At 46.2% G+C, this 13,192-nt stretch overlaps 1 long non-coding RNA gene across 2 annotated transcripts; it reads left to right on the top strand.

Moving 5' to 3' along the window:
* Positions 1-6: 6 nt before the first annotated feature.
* Positions 7-11,286, top strand: LOC135303975 (uncharacterized). 2 transcript variants are annotated; one of them, XR_010365407.1, is made up of 10 exons: positions 7-256; positions 587-721; positions 2,248-2,450; positions 2,631-2,770; positions 5,015-5,105; positions 5,486-5,806; positions 8,570-8,636; positions 10,128-10,299; positions 10,754-10,798; positions 10,938-11,286. It is a non-coding gene; the product is annotated as an uncharacterized LOC135303975 (long non-coding RNA). The 2 variants fall into 2 exon arrangements; XR_010365408.1 differs by lacking the exon at positions 587-721.
* Positions 11,287-13,192: the final 1,906 nt, after the last annotated feature.

Below are 13,192 nucleotides of genomic sequence, written 5' to 3'. Positions count from 1 at the left end.
GAGTGAGGAACCCTTTTCCTTGGTTTCCTACTTGAAGCAGTGTTTGTTTTCCTCCTCAGCTGATTTTGGCCTCTGTGCTGTGCTCAGCCCTGAGCACAGGAAACGGAGGTCGATGGTCGGGACCACTTACTGGATGGCACCCGAGGTGGTGAGAAGAGAGCCTTACGGCCCCAAAGTGGACACCTGGTCCCTTGGCATTGTGGGAATAGAAATGGCCACAGGAGAGGCTCCTTATATGCAGGAGACCAGTGACAAGGTAAGGTGCAAATGTGCTCAGATAGCCGTGTCCTTCTGCTCCGAGTCCATTAGAGAAAATCCCATTCCCACAGCTTGAAGTGCTTCCAGCAAGGGCCACTTCTCAAAAGGTCCCTGGGGCTCACATCAGCTGTCAAGGCAAGACCTGGTGCAGCTTGGAATAGCTGGGGCTGCACTGGAACCTTTTTTCCTTTGGGAGAGAAGGCTCATCTCTAAGTATCTGGTAGGCAAGAAATTGCCACTGCAGACTGGAGCTTCAAAGATGGGGTCTAGGTGAGCCCTGAAGGATATGGAAGAATCACATAGAGTCTCATGTTTCCTTTTGCTTCAGGCCAGCTACCTGATAGGCAAGCAAGGGGTTCCAAATCTGCACCAGCTCAGGCTACCCCCTGGCTTGTGTGAATTTCTGGGCTGCTGCCTGCAGATGGATGTGGACAGGCAAGGCTCTGCCAAGGAACTTCTGCAGGTACGAGGCAAAGCGGCTGCAGGCCAAACAGCTGTTCCCTGCCAGGGTTTGCTCCTCGGCCAAACTCCAGGGAATCAGATGGGCCCCCCACAGAGTAATCTCTGCTTTGGGTGCTTTTCAAATGAAAGCCAAGTAGGCTCTTGATTGCTGAGGTTAGAAGGGCCCAGTGAAGGTCATCTAGCCCAGAACTCCAGCCACTGGCAAGGACATCTTCAAGTAGATCAGGTTGCTCAGAGTCCCATCCAACCGGAGCTTGAATGTTGCTGGGCTTGGGGCTCCTCCCAGCTCTCTGGGCAGCCTGTGCCAGTGTTGCAGCACTCTCCTCACAAACAGTTTCTTCCTCAGAGCCAATCTGAATTGAGTGTCTTTTAGCTTAAAGCCATTCCCCCTTGTCCTCTTGCAATTGGCCCTGCTAAAAGATATGTCCCCAGCTTTCTTAGGAGCCCCTGAAACTATTGAAAAGTCTCCTTGGGGCTTGCTCTTCTCCAGGCTAAACAAGCACAAGTCTCTCAGCCCTTCCTCAGAGGAGAGCTCGCACCTTCTGGTCATTTCTGTGTCCCTCTTTTGCTCTCAGGTGCTGTATTCAGGTTTGCCTGGTAGCAAAGGAACTGAAGTATTGCAATGCTGGGGACGGGGGCTTGAGGAACACAATGAAAGCAGTCCCTGCCAAGCGGTTTTAGATTGGTCTGTGGGAAGGTGGGGGCTGGGGTGGAGCTCACTCTGAGCATCCGAGGGCAGCCAGCTTGTCCCTCCTGGCCCACCCTTGGAGGTTTCTGCCAGCCAAACAGGCACAGCTGTGCAGGATTTGTGCCAGCCCCATGTGCTGCCTGGCCCCATCAAGTAGATGAGAATGGCTGTGGCTTTGCTGCCAGGTTTGGTGGCAGACAAGGAGCTGGTGACCGGGCCACTTCCTTGGCTGTGCCTGCTGTGAAGGAAGATGCCAGCCAGCACAGGAGGGAGTGGGGTGTGCTGAGGCAGACACTGCTCTTCCTGCAAGCCAGAGCTGAGCACATCTGCACCCTGCTGCTTGTGTCCTTGCTCCTGGCTTGCTGCTGAAAACCTGCATGTCCAGCTTTCCTGAGATCAACACGTGGGATCAACATTTTTCAGAGCTCTTGGGAGTCTCTTGAGGAGTGCCTTTTGCCATATATCTCTCTTGGACACTCAAAGAGCCCATGTCTGTAGAAAAAAGGAGCTTAAATAAGTCTGCTGACTTTCCTGAAAGGAATAAATCCTTAGGACAGCAAGCAGCAATCCCACAGTTATAGGAGGACAAAAATCCCAGCAAGTGACGACACCATGAGGAATGGACTAGTGCAGTTCTGGGCTGTGTTTGCCTGTGACAGCAGCATGCTGGACATGAAGGCAGATGTGCTGCTGGTGCCCTCAGCCCCATGTCTGTGTATTTCTGGGTGCTGGAGGAATCCAGCTCGACCCTGTTAGGAAATCAGTTTGGAAAAGAATGGTTCCTTTTTCCTTTGTCTCTTTTAATTTGGTTTGTTTTGTTTCTTTTTCCCTTTGGGCAGCATCCATTTCTGCAATCAGCAGAGCCTCTCTTAAGCCTCTTCTGACAGCCTGATTGCTGCCATCCCTGCAGCAAGGGAATGCAGGAAGCAAAGGAAATGAGAAGGACCACGTCAGCACTGGAGAACAGAGCCTCTGAGAGCACGTAGGAATCCAGAGAAGAGAGGGGCTAGGAAAGAGGGAGCCATCAGAGCAGGAAAGGAAGGTGCCATCTCCTTTTCTCCCACCTGCTGAATTTCTGCTTAGGACAGCATTTCTGGAGGGCACAGAGTCACTACTGATGTGCATTTTTCTGGTGGGGGGTGGTGTGAGGCAAGAAGCTTCCACTGATTATTTGGGGAGCTTGTCTGGGACTACATTGAAAGTGTCTTCCTCCCCTCACCAGGAGCTGGAAGGGCAGCGTTTGGAGGCACAGTAGCTGCTGGCACCATGGGCAAACTTCCTGGCAGAGGTAGAGAAGGAGCAGGAGAAAAGGCTGCTTGAGATGAAGCAGGAAGTTGCCACCATGCAAGTGACCAAGAAGAGGTACGAAGCTGAAGCAGTCAAAAGGCAAAGGGTGTGAAAAGAGAGCTTGTGTGTTGTTTTGGACTGCTCTGCACTCCTTATGGGCACTGTTTCTCTGGGCTCTGTCAGTCTGGGTGGCTTTGTCTCCCTGCTGGCCCTTGGTAAACAGTGCTGGAGAGACCTTTGTGCCATGAGGGAAAGGAGCGGTCAGGTGAGAGACTACCAGAATGCAGGTTTGAGGAAGGCAGGAATGGCACTGCAGGCCCAAAGATAATGGGAAAGGCAGAGCTGTGTCTCAGAAGGAGGGAGGTCCCCCAGAATGGTCCCTGCAGAGCCAGGCTGGAGCTGTGGGAGCAGGCCGGCTGTCAGGCTGCTGAGGAGGTGCCTGAAGCTGCTGAGTACGTCCTGAGTGTTCTCTGTCTGATGGACCAGTGCATGGTGTGTGTGCCTCAGCATGGCCTGGAGCACATGTTCCTCCTGCCTTTGGTGTCAGACAGACATTGTGGATCTCTACAGAAGCCACTGTTGTGCTCAGGGGCAGCCACGCAGCACTTTGGGGCATTCCTTTTGCCTTTGAGGGCAGCTGGGAGTGGGTGGGCTTTGCCTGAGCTTCCCTGTGCAGTGAAGACAAAAGCAGGGATTGTTTTGCAAGCAGCAGAAGGCTGCAACCCAGCCAATGCCTCCGTGAAGGTGTGTGTGCTAGTCTGGCCAAACTGATGAGAACACTTGGCTTCCTAGATTCCCTTTAGACTCTGACTTGTCACCAGCCATTGAAGACAAAATACTTCCAAGAAATTGATTGGCTGTGTGGCTGGTTTAATGCTGGTGTTGTTTTTATGACTGTTAGTACATCTATTACTCCTTCTACAGTTTGGGTTTGATAAGAACTCTACATTTTGGTTAGCCTGACCTCCTGGAGGAGCATATCAGTTGACAGCACAAATAAGAGAGGAAGAGTTGTTTTCAAAGTGCCCCAAAAGAAGAAAACGACCACACTTTTTTTTTTTTTTTTAAATCCCTGTTGGATATTTTAGTTGTAGATGCATCAAAGAGACACATCCATATGGCATTTCCAGATAGAACTGCCCTGCAGGCAATTCTCAGGAGGAAGCCTGCAGCCCCTCTGCTGCATGTTCCTCCAGTACCAGGCACTTTGTCACTGCTAATGCCCAGTTGGTAAACACTCTTGGAATACTAAGCATTGGCCTTAATCCCTGCACAGATTCCTGCACTCGAGGAAAGCACACCAAGGCCTTGGTGACTCTGCAGTACAGCTGAGTTGCTTCAAATAGTAGGAGCTGCAGAGAGGCAGAGAGGACTTTTATAAGGTCACTTCCAGTGAGGTTTATTTGAGCGCCCCAAAGGGGAACCAGAGACAAATATGAGCCATGTCCTCTGCACAAGGTTTAAGCGGGGGTGGGTACAGGGTCCGTAGCAAGGGGCAGGGCAAAGGGAATTGGCTCTCAGGGAAGAAGGGGCCATCCACCTCTTCCTGACCCCCTCTCTTTACATATTGTGACTAAACCACTAAATGTGTTTTTTTCAATGGAAGTCTTGCTGGATATGAATGGAGATACTTGGTTGTTTCCAATTGGTGAAACATTAATATGGCTTAAAACTCATGCGGCAAGGGAATAATTCAGCTCTGTGCAAAAAGACATTGTTCAGCTCTAATTGCGTGCTCACACCCAATTCAGGAACAATCATATTTCTCTAGTGTGCATGCAGCAACCATAATGAAGATTTGTTTTCTGAAATGTCTGCCCATAGGTAGCCAAGTGGAATCCAAAGGAGAATTCCTTCAGTCTGAAGGAACATCTATTTCAAACCCTTCAGACTGATTGGCCTGGCTACACTGACACAGACAGACAGAATTTGAAGTTAATATTCAGTCGTTCAGAGAACGGGAAAAAAAAAAGCCCTGGAAATGAAGCCTAGATTCTTAGAATATGCTGAGGTAGCAGGGACCTGCCAGGATCCTGGTCCTGCACAGACACCACGAGAATCACACCCTGTGCCCAAAGAGTTGTCCAAACGCTTTTTGAGCTCTTTCTGCAGTGACCACTGGCTTGGGGAGCCTGTTGCAATGCTCGAGCACCCTCTGGGCCATGAATGTTTTCATGATATCCTGATTAAGCTCCCTCAATTCAGCTTCATGCTGTTTCCTTGAGTCCTGACACTCAAGGTCTGTTTTCCTTGCATGGAAAGAACTATGACAGTTGATATTCAGGCTTTTTAACATGAACTATTGGATCATCCATACAGAAAATCAGCTCCATCTCAGAACCCCACCAACACCAGTCAAGTGACATCTCTGGGACCTTCTGAGAGAGACGCTCCAGCAAGACCTGCTCAGGTATTTTGTGCATTTTTAACCTTCTGGACTGTATGGTAAATTTTAGCAGACTTGCTGGTGGTGTAAAAGCTGTGATGTCAATGTGCAGGACCTTCCCTTTTCGGGAAGTTTTGATGGAGCTCCTGAATGGGAATGTCTTTCTCTCAAAGCATTTTAGCTCCAGACTTGAAGTAGGACTTGCTAAGTGCTAGGATGAGAAAGGAGGGATGAGATAGAGCCTGTATTTACCTGCAGTTTACTTGCTAGTTTGAATGCTCTTTTTAGTTAAGAAAGATGTGTTTTCAACCTTGGCCAGTTCAGAAATGCTGCCTTTTCAGAATGGGAGCAAAAGCTGACCCTGCTCCTAGGTTGATGAACAAATTATGTTGTCATTGTTGCAGAAACGGCCTCTGGCTTCTGAATTTATCAGTCCTGTGATGAGGAAGAAGAGGACAATTGGTCACTGGCCCAGTCATGTCCAGGCAGCAGCTGGTGGCCACTTTTCTTCCTTCTTTCTGCCTTCCACATCCCTTTGCTTTTTGGACATGCTTCCAAGTTTTGGCTCCATTTCCCCCTGCACTCATGTGGTGCAAAAACGAGAGAAATTTCAGAGTTCCATCATCCCAGCACCTGCCAGAGTGCAGAGGAGATCCCCAATTCAAACAGGAAGAAAAATGAATTGGGAAGACTGAAGCAGTTGCATCCCTTGGATTTCGATGAAGGTATTAATGTGCTGGTTTCCCTGACTCCTGTTTTCATAACTGTGGTGTAAAGATTTGGTTATTAAGGTGCAATTAAGGTGCAAGCGCACCTCTTTCCACAGTCAAGAGTAAAAATGTTATTGAACAGGAAATGCAAAGTAGGGAGATAGAAAGAAATAAGAGAAGAGAGGCAGGGTGAGGGGAAGAGAGAGACATTCAGTAGGAAGATATCATCCCCACATGGGCCCTCTGTCATCCAGCTGGTCCTTCCTCACCCTTGGTCTTCTCGGTGGTGGGGGTTCCCAAGTCTCTCTGGGGGTACCACCTTTATACTGACCAAGATTGGGGGATCCACAGGGTGGTCACAGCTGTCCCCACGTCTTGGGCTAGAAGCCATGGAAGCAGTGATTCTCCTTACCCACACTCTCTACAGTGGAGTTTCTGTCTGGTGTCCTAATTCCAAACCTTCATCTCTGCTAGGCCAAGGCTTAGTGCTTTTCTTCCTGCCATCTGTGCTTCTCTCATATTCCTCTTCTGGTGGTTCATTATATGGAAACATCCTTCTTTGACAGTGTTTGGAAATAGTTAATTGTGCTCTTGCACCTTGTGACAAGGGAGCTTTGAAAGCTGGCTCTGGATACACAAAGGCACTGCTCTACATCACTGCTCTACCATTACCCCTGCTGTATGGTCATGAAAAATCAAGAATTTTTTTTTTTTTCCTGCCATTAGATTAGATTGTATGTCTTGCTTTAAAAGACAACAACAGCAAAGCCCAGAACCTGTGCTGCTGGAACCTTGTCTAAAATGACATTAATTTTTAGAAATTCTCCCTCTAAGTAGTGCAAAAACCAGTTGAGGACAAAGAAATGTGAAATTGCTTGCTGTTGGGAGAAGCTGATTAAAATGAAGAACCAGGCATTATAAAACCACAGGGAATGGGTTATTTCTTTCCATTTGATTTCTAGTAAACTGACCGTTGACTGAGACACCGCTTTTTCCATCAGCAGATTTCCAAGACTGCATGCTGAATGCACAAACCTGTCACACATTGATTTCAGACTAGTTTACTGAAACAGTCAAATCTCTGTGATTGCATGGTTTTTCACTGAACTCAGCCTTTTCATGGAAACTCCAAAGGCTCAAAACCTGGGGTGTGGTTTCCTGGAGATCTGGATTTGAATGGGGCTGTGAGTTCCTCTCCATCCCAGCTGCAGAATTTCCTTCTTCAAAAGCTGTGGAAGTAGTACAGACTGAAAACAGTGTTGAAAAGCTAAACATAAAGGCAAAAGAACACTTGATTTCTGATGACAGGGACACAGGCAGTAGGGCAGAGTTCAGTTGCTTTGTTAAATCTGTGGCTTGTCTCTTTTGGAGGTTGACCTTGCAGATTCCAAGTTGGGTTTGGCGTGGAGGCAGGTTTAGAGTGTGCAGATGCCTCTTGCAAGTGCTGGTGTGCTTGTAGAGACAGGTGCTTTGAGATGGTCTTCCCACATTTCTTCTGGACATGCACACGGCACCTGCAAACCTTGGGAGCCTTTGGAAGGATTTCTGCTTGAATCCATAAACACATGAGCAGCTTTTATCAGGAGGCAGTAACAAAATTCTGCCCAGATGGTGAAGGAAAAATCTGTTCTGTGTTTCAAATTGGGGCTCAGGCTGAAGCTTTTGTGTGGACTGAGCCATGAGAGCAACTGCACTTTTGGAAATTAAATGCTCACAGCAAAGGCAAGTTGTATTGAACATGCTCTGACTATTGGTATTTCTGTCCAGCTTTATTACTATATTTACACTTCTTTTTATACTTCTGCTATACCATGTAATAGTTTGAACACTGAAATCAACAAAAGCAAATGGAATATCACATGACAGCTCTTTCCTCAAAAATTAAAGCTCAGGTGGCCTAAAGATTGGCAAGAATGGCTGAGTTTGAACAAGATTACTTTGTGTAAATAAGGGCAATGGAAGCTCACAAGGAACATAAAGGATCCTGTGGGTCTTTGATGCTTGGCACAAAACCTCAAGTGGAAAGCAGAGATTACCAAGATCCTGAGTGTTCCTTCCTGTTTCTGCTGACTTTTCCTTATGGCAGCTCTTTTTATTATCATCGTAGCTCTTCAACATTTCTTTGGAAAGAGGGCTTTGAGGTTATGTGTGCAATGCTTCCCAAATGCCTTTGGAAAGAGCCAAAGGGCAATTCACAAGTGCAGAGCTGTTTCCAACCCCATCCTGCCATGTTAATCTGTTTTGGCTGCAGGTCATTGGAGCCTTAGTGCCAGTAAGCCAAATAGAATGGAATTGGCTTTCCTGCTGACAAGAGTGCAGGCACTCCTCCAAACTTTGGGCCTCTGGAACTGGCAGGGAATTGGGGATAAAACATGGTGTGAGAAGAACTCAGCTTCCTTCTTCATTTCTTGTTAGAACCTCGATGTTGGTCTCTCTCAAGCTGTTGTCTTTTGTGAAGCTGCATCTGTTGCTGCAATAATTGAATGGCTCTGCAGATGACACCTCATGCTTTATATATGACAAATTATATAGCTGGGGCTAACACTGTGGGAATGCACAACCTGTAGGATAAAGTGGCCATTCCCTCTTTCTAAACCCCAGGACAGGCTACTGTGGAGAGGGTTGTGTGTGCCCCATTAATAAATGTTACTGCTTCTTCTAAATAATTTATTGTGAAAAGAAAGCACTGAAGGACTTTTCTCAAGAATGTCCAATGGGGATCCTTTGGCCTTTTAACGATCTCCTGACGAAGAGTGTCAAAATTCTGCTTTTCTGCAGGAACAAGAAAAGATCCTTCCATTGCCTCCACATGCTCTGCAACAAGCAACCAAGCAGACTACTTGAGGTGAGCCAAATAGCAATTCACTCTTGCCACTCTCAGTGGGGTGCAGTGTCCATCTCTTTGCTGTGCTGAAAGGATGAGTTTGAGCAGGTTTTGTTGGGCCTCCAAGGCTCAGAGCAGAGATGAACACCGAGGTGGGTTAGGCCCAGACGGGCCCTCCCTTCCTGCAGTGCAGCTGCACAGGCTCAGCTGCAGCAGTGCTGCTGCATCCCCTCATGGCATTTGCAGGAGAGGAGGGAGAAGTGTGTGTGTGGTATAAAGCCCTGGAAACTGCTCGCAGCTTGTGTCAGGGTAGTGGTGTTGGCAGGGGCAGCCAGGCCTCCTGCAGCTCTGGGGCTCTGGGGCAGCTGCGGCCTTTGGAGCAGGCGCGGCAGGGCCCCGGCTCACATTGCTCCGGGACTGCCCAAAATGGGGAAAGGCATCTGTGGTTTTCTTTTCAAAATTATCCTGCTAGTCAGGTGTATCAGGCCTGGCATGCATCCTTGGCACAAGTTGTTGTCTGTCCTACTACTGAATTTCAACTTGTTAGCAATTTACTGCTTGTCAAAATTAATCTCAGGGTGGTTTGAAGGAATTGATTCCAACGTGGAGGGAGTTTTTATCATCCAATAAGAACCAGACCTTAAGGCCCAGAGGAGCAGAAGCATTGGTGTGAGAGTGTTGGCAAGTGACATCTATTATTCTCATTGCCACTTCATCTTGGATTTGTATCATGAGCTTGATAAACCTCACACCTGCTGATTTGAGGGAGAAGGAAATGAAGAAGGTTTGACTCCCATCAGTGGCTTTGAGCATTAATGAGTTTTTCCCTCCTTAGGAGCTGATGTGCTTTGGGTATTCTTCTTGTAGTTTCTGACTTGTCTAGAGTTTGCTTTTGTGGCTTTGTTTCCTTTTGTGTATTAGAAATGCCTCAGTTCCCAGGTCAGTGATGTAACTTGCTCTCCACTAGAAGAATCAAATATTATCATTGACTCTGCTTTACCATTAGCAGAAAAGAATGTAGCTCAAAAATTCACTCATCTCCATAAATACATTCCTTTACAAAAATATTTTGCAGATGAATTTTTGCAGTCATATGTAACTCAATTAAGTTTTTCCTACAGAGGAAGAGATTATAATTTAGTTATGTCTTCTCTTCCTGAAGCTGCTGTGTTTGTTTTTCCTTTGACATTTGAAATGAGGGCACATAATTTCTAAATGTGCTCCACCTGCTCATGAAGGAAACCTCTACAATGTCAGCGATTTTGAACTAGAAATGGGCCACATAGAAATGTGGCAGATTCCCAGAGTTACCTGACTACATTCTCTTGATGCACATGAGCTTGAAAGCAAAAACTGTCAGGCCCAGAGCCACTGACTCAAAGCTTGGTTGTCTGTGTTTGAGATTTCACTGTGCTTGGTGTCAAATTATATGTGTGTTTTATGGATTAGAAACACACTCAAATGTTCTCTTAGAGTTCACTCAGAGAAAAATGGTCTCATTTTTTCCTTTAGAAAATACAGAGCAATTGTCTCCTTGGAGCAACGCTAGCACTACAAGGACGACTTCAATGCAGAATATGAGGAATATTGGAATTTATATTTTAAGATTGACAAGATCATCAAGAAATTCAGACAATTTCAGGAGCAATGGAAGTCTCTGACTCCAGGCTCCAAAGCTTATCAGGTAAAGAAGGATAAAACCACGAAGACTGTGCTTCATCACAGCAGTGTTTTGGATTCCCTGGAGCTGCTCAGTGAGACAGAGGGAAACTGTGGAACTGGCAAATATGCTCAGACACTGCTTGGGCTGAGTCTGATTTTTGCAAGACCCTGCCCAAAAGCCCCTGTTTGAGCTGTCTATGAAGAAACAGTTGTCTATGAGAGATGTCCCAAGCAGAGTCTTAGAGCATGGACTCCTTCTGTTGCCTATTGAGAGGCTTAATTACAGATCTTGGGTGATGCTGGGAGATGGAGATTTATTTTGCAGAGCTCCCAGAAGAGTGGTGGCTCACAGAGAAGAAAATCTCTATAGAGTCAGACTGAATGTACTTTTAGTGTTTTACCAAAGCGTGCATTTTATGGTGCCAGTGAAACATTCTTCATGATTTGTTATTTTTGTTTCTTTGTTTTTCCTGCAGATGCTGCATTATCGAATCCTAGCAGATTATCAGCAGTTACAACAGGTACGTGTGACACCAGACCTGCAGGGCCATGGCAACTGCTAAGTTTGCCTCAAGGCATTTTTAAAGCAAAGGACATCAGATTCTAAGCTCTGCAGAAGTGTTTGCGTGCCCTGATTTTCTTTTGCTTTCTCCTTCACAGGGTAGCCCCAGCTACTCTGAAATGAAGAGTGGGTGCCAGTACCTCCACAAGAAGCTGGCCCATATTCAGAGCCGCATTTCTGAATTTGACCAGCAGTGAGTGGAGTACTGGCACCAGACATCAGCTTCAGCATGGAAGATCTCTGAAATCAGGATTTTTCATTTCAACTAGAAGATTAGATTTTTTAGGATTCTTTAAATTAGTACAGAAGAGTAGGTTATCTTAGCACTGAGCAGTAGGTGATTTCTTATAAATGTAGGATTAGTTCAAAGAAGTTTAGTAAGTTTAAGTCAAAGTTGAAAGATGATAGTATTGAAATTTAACAATAAAGAAATCTCACTATTGGTAATTCCTTCTCTCCTTGTTGATTGTATCATTTGCATTGGGTTTCTTCTGGTCACTTGTTTTCTTCAAGTCCTAAGTTTGTCCACTGAAATAAATTGATCAGTAGAGGGTGGAAGCCCACTACCTCTACTATGAAGTTGAGCTCATTTTAAGAAAAGATGGTAGTGGATGGAAATTCTTTATGATAAGTGTAGGGGTGGGTTTTGACCTTTCTTGTTAAATTCAAACTCTTTGCCAAAGTTGTCAAAGGCTTAGAAGTTGGACAAACCTGTCCCCAAATGACCTTGTTTTGGAGGGTTGCAGAGGAGTGCACATGGGCTGCTCTAAGCTGTCAGCTGAAGCAGCTCTCAGGACTGCTTGGAGATCATGGCCTCCCCTTGTCAGTGAGCCAGGAAAGATCCAGATCTCTGTAAGAGTTTTCTAAAACACTTGGAGTAATGTTGGAGGCAAGGTACTTCAATGGATTTTAAATGGAAATTCAGTTCAAGTGTCCCTATGGAAATGCTGTCAATTTCTTAGCATTTTTAAGACTAATCTGTCTCAAGCAGCCTTTCTAGAGAGACACAGATCTTGATTCCAGCACAAACCTATGGGGACTTTGATGTTTGAGACTTTTCCTAAGTTTCCTCCATGTATTCATTCAGCTGACATGGTAGAGCTGTTGCCAGCAAGGCTGTAAGCGTCTTTAGGGAAAGGATATGAAATTGATTGAGGGAGGATAATATTTGGGAACACTCAAAGGTGGCTATGAATGCCCCTTTCTTCCTTGCAGAGCATTCCACAAATTCCTCCATTGTCTCTAAGCCAATGATGTTGAGTCCCTGTACCTGAGAGCCCTTGGGGTGTTTTGTGATTGAACACCTGAGCCATTGTTGCCCTTCTGCTCTCCTTCAAGCCAAGTTCAAGAAAATGTCACCTCCTAAACCCTGAGACTTGGGTCCATTTTTGCCTTGCTCAGGGGTGCTCCTCCAGCTCTGCAGTGCAGCAGCCCCAGGGACGCTGCCGTGGGGGGCATGGGGTGAATTGTGCTGGGCTGCCTCCCCTGGGCTTGCTGGCTGCTGCTGCTTGACAGAGCGTGCCAGAGTGCTGCTGCCCAGGCTGGGCTGAGACTGAGGACTTTTCATGGTTACCCCTTCATGATATATCTTTCCCTTGATGGGATTTCTTCTAACTCACTCTACACTGCATTAGAAAGTTTTATTTCCATGCTTAACAAATTGAGGCTTCAAATTCTCATCTATATTTTCCCCTCCAGTCCCTTATGTGTTGGGGCTGGCTTCCCTTGGGGACAGGTGTATCAATGTACTGATCCCATCCCCTTTTATTGCTGCAGGAGTGCTTAGGAACACTTCAAATGGTCCTTTCCACTTTTCTTTAGGTGGCTTATTGCTCTGCTTTCTGACATAAGACACAGTCCCCAGGCTGATGAGGATGTACCTGAGTATCCAAAGTCACCAGGGTTGGTCACAGCAGAGACTTGTGGAAAAATGAGAGCACTTTCCAAGAAGATGATAAGGGACTGAAATTATCATTTCCTATCATATGATTTTCTCTAGAAAGCATTGGAACTTTATAGTGCCTTCCATAGAGCATTTCCTATGGGCTCACTTTTTCTTTAGAAGCCACTGGAATTCTGCACCTCAAGAGAGCAAGGGGAAGCACTGGTGGCCACTTCAGTGAGTTTTCCTGGCCACTTTTATTCATTTCTGGTTTTAGACTCTGATTTGTTCTCTCAGTCTTGCTGCTGGGAATGACCTCCATGGGCTGAGTAGGTCCCATTTAACTGGGAGTGTTTTAGATAACTTTTGTACAGTTTCAGCTCTGAAATGAGAATCTCTATGGATGACATTCCAAAAGGAATAAATGAATCCTAATCTTAGTAGTTTTTCTTTTATTACTACTTGAGGTAA

This window comes from Passer domesticus, chromosome 6 (genome assembly GCF_036417665.1).
Source record: "Passer domesticus isolate bPasDom1 chromosome 6, bPasDom1.hap1, whole genome shotgun sequence".
Classification (NCBI taxonomy): domain Eukaryota; kingdom Metazoa; phylum Chordata; class Aves; order Passeriformes; family Passeridae; genus Passer; species Passer domesticus.
This window is presented reverse-complemented; position numbering and strand designations above follow the sequence as displayed.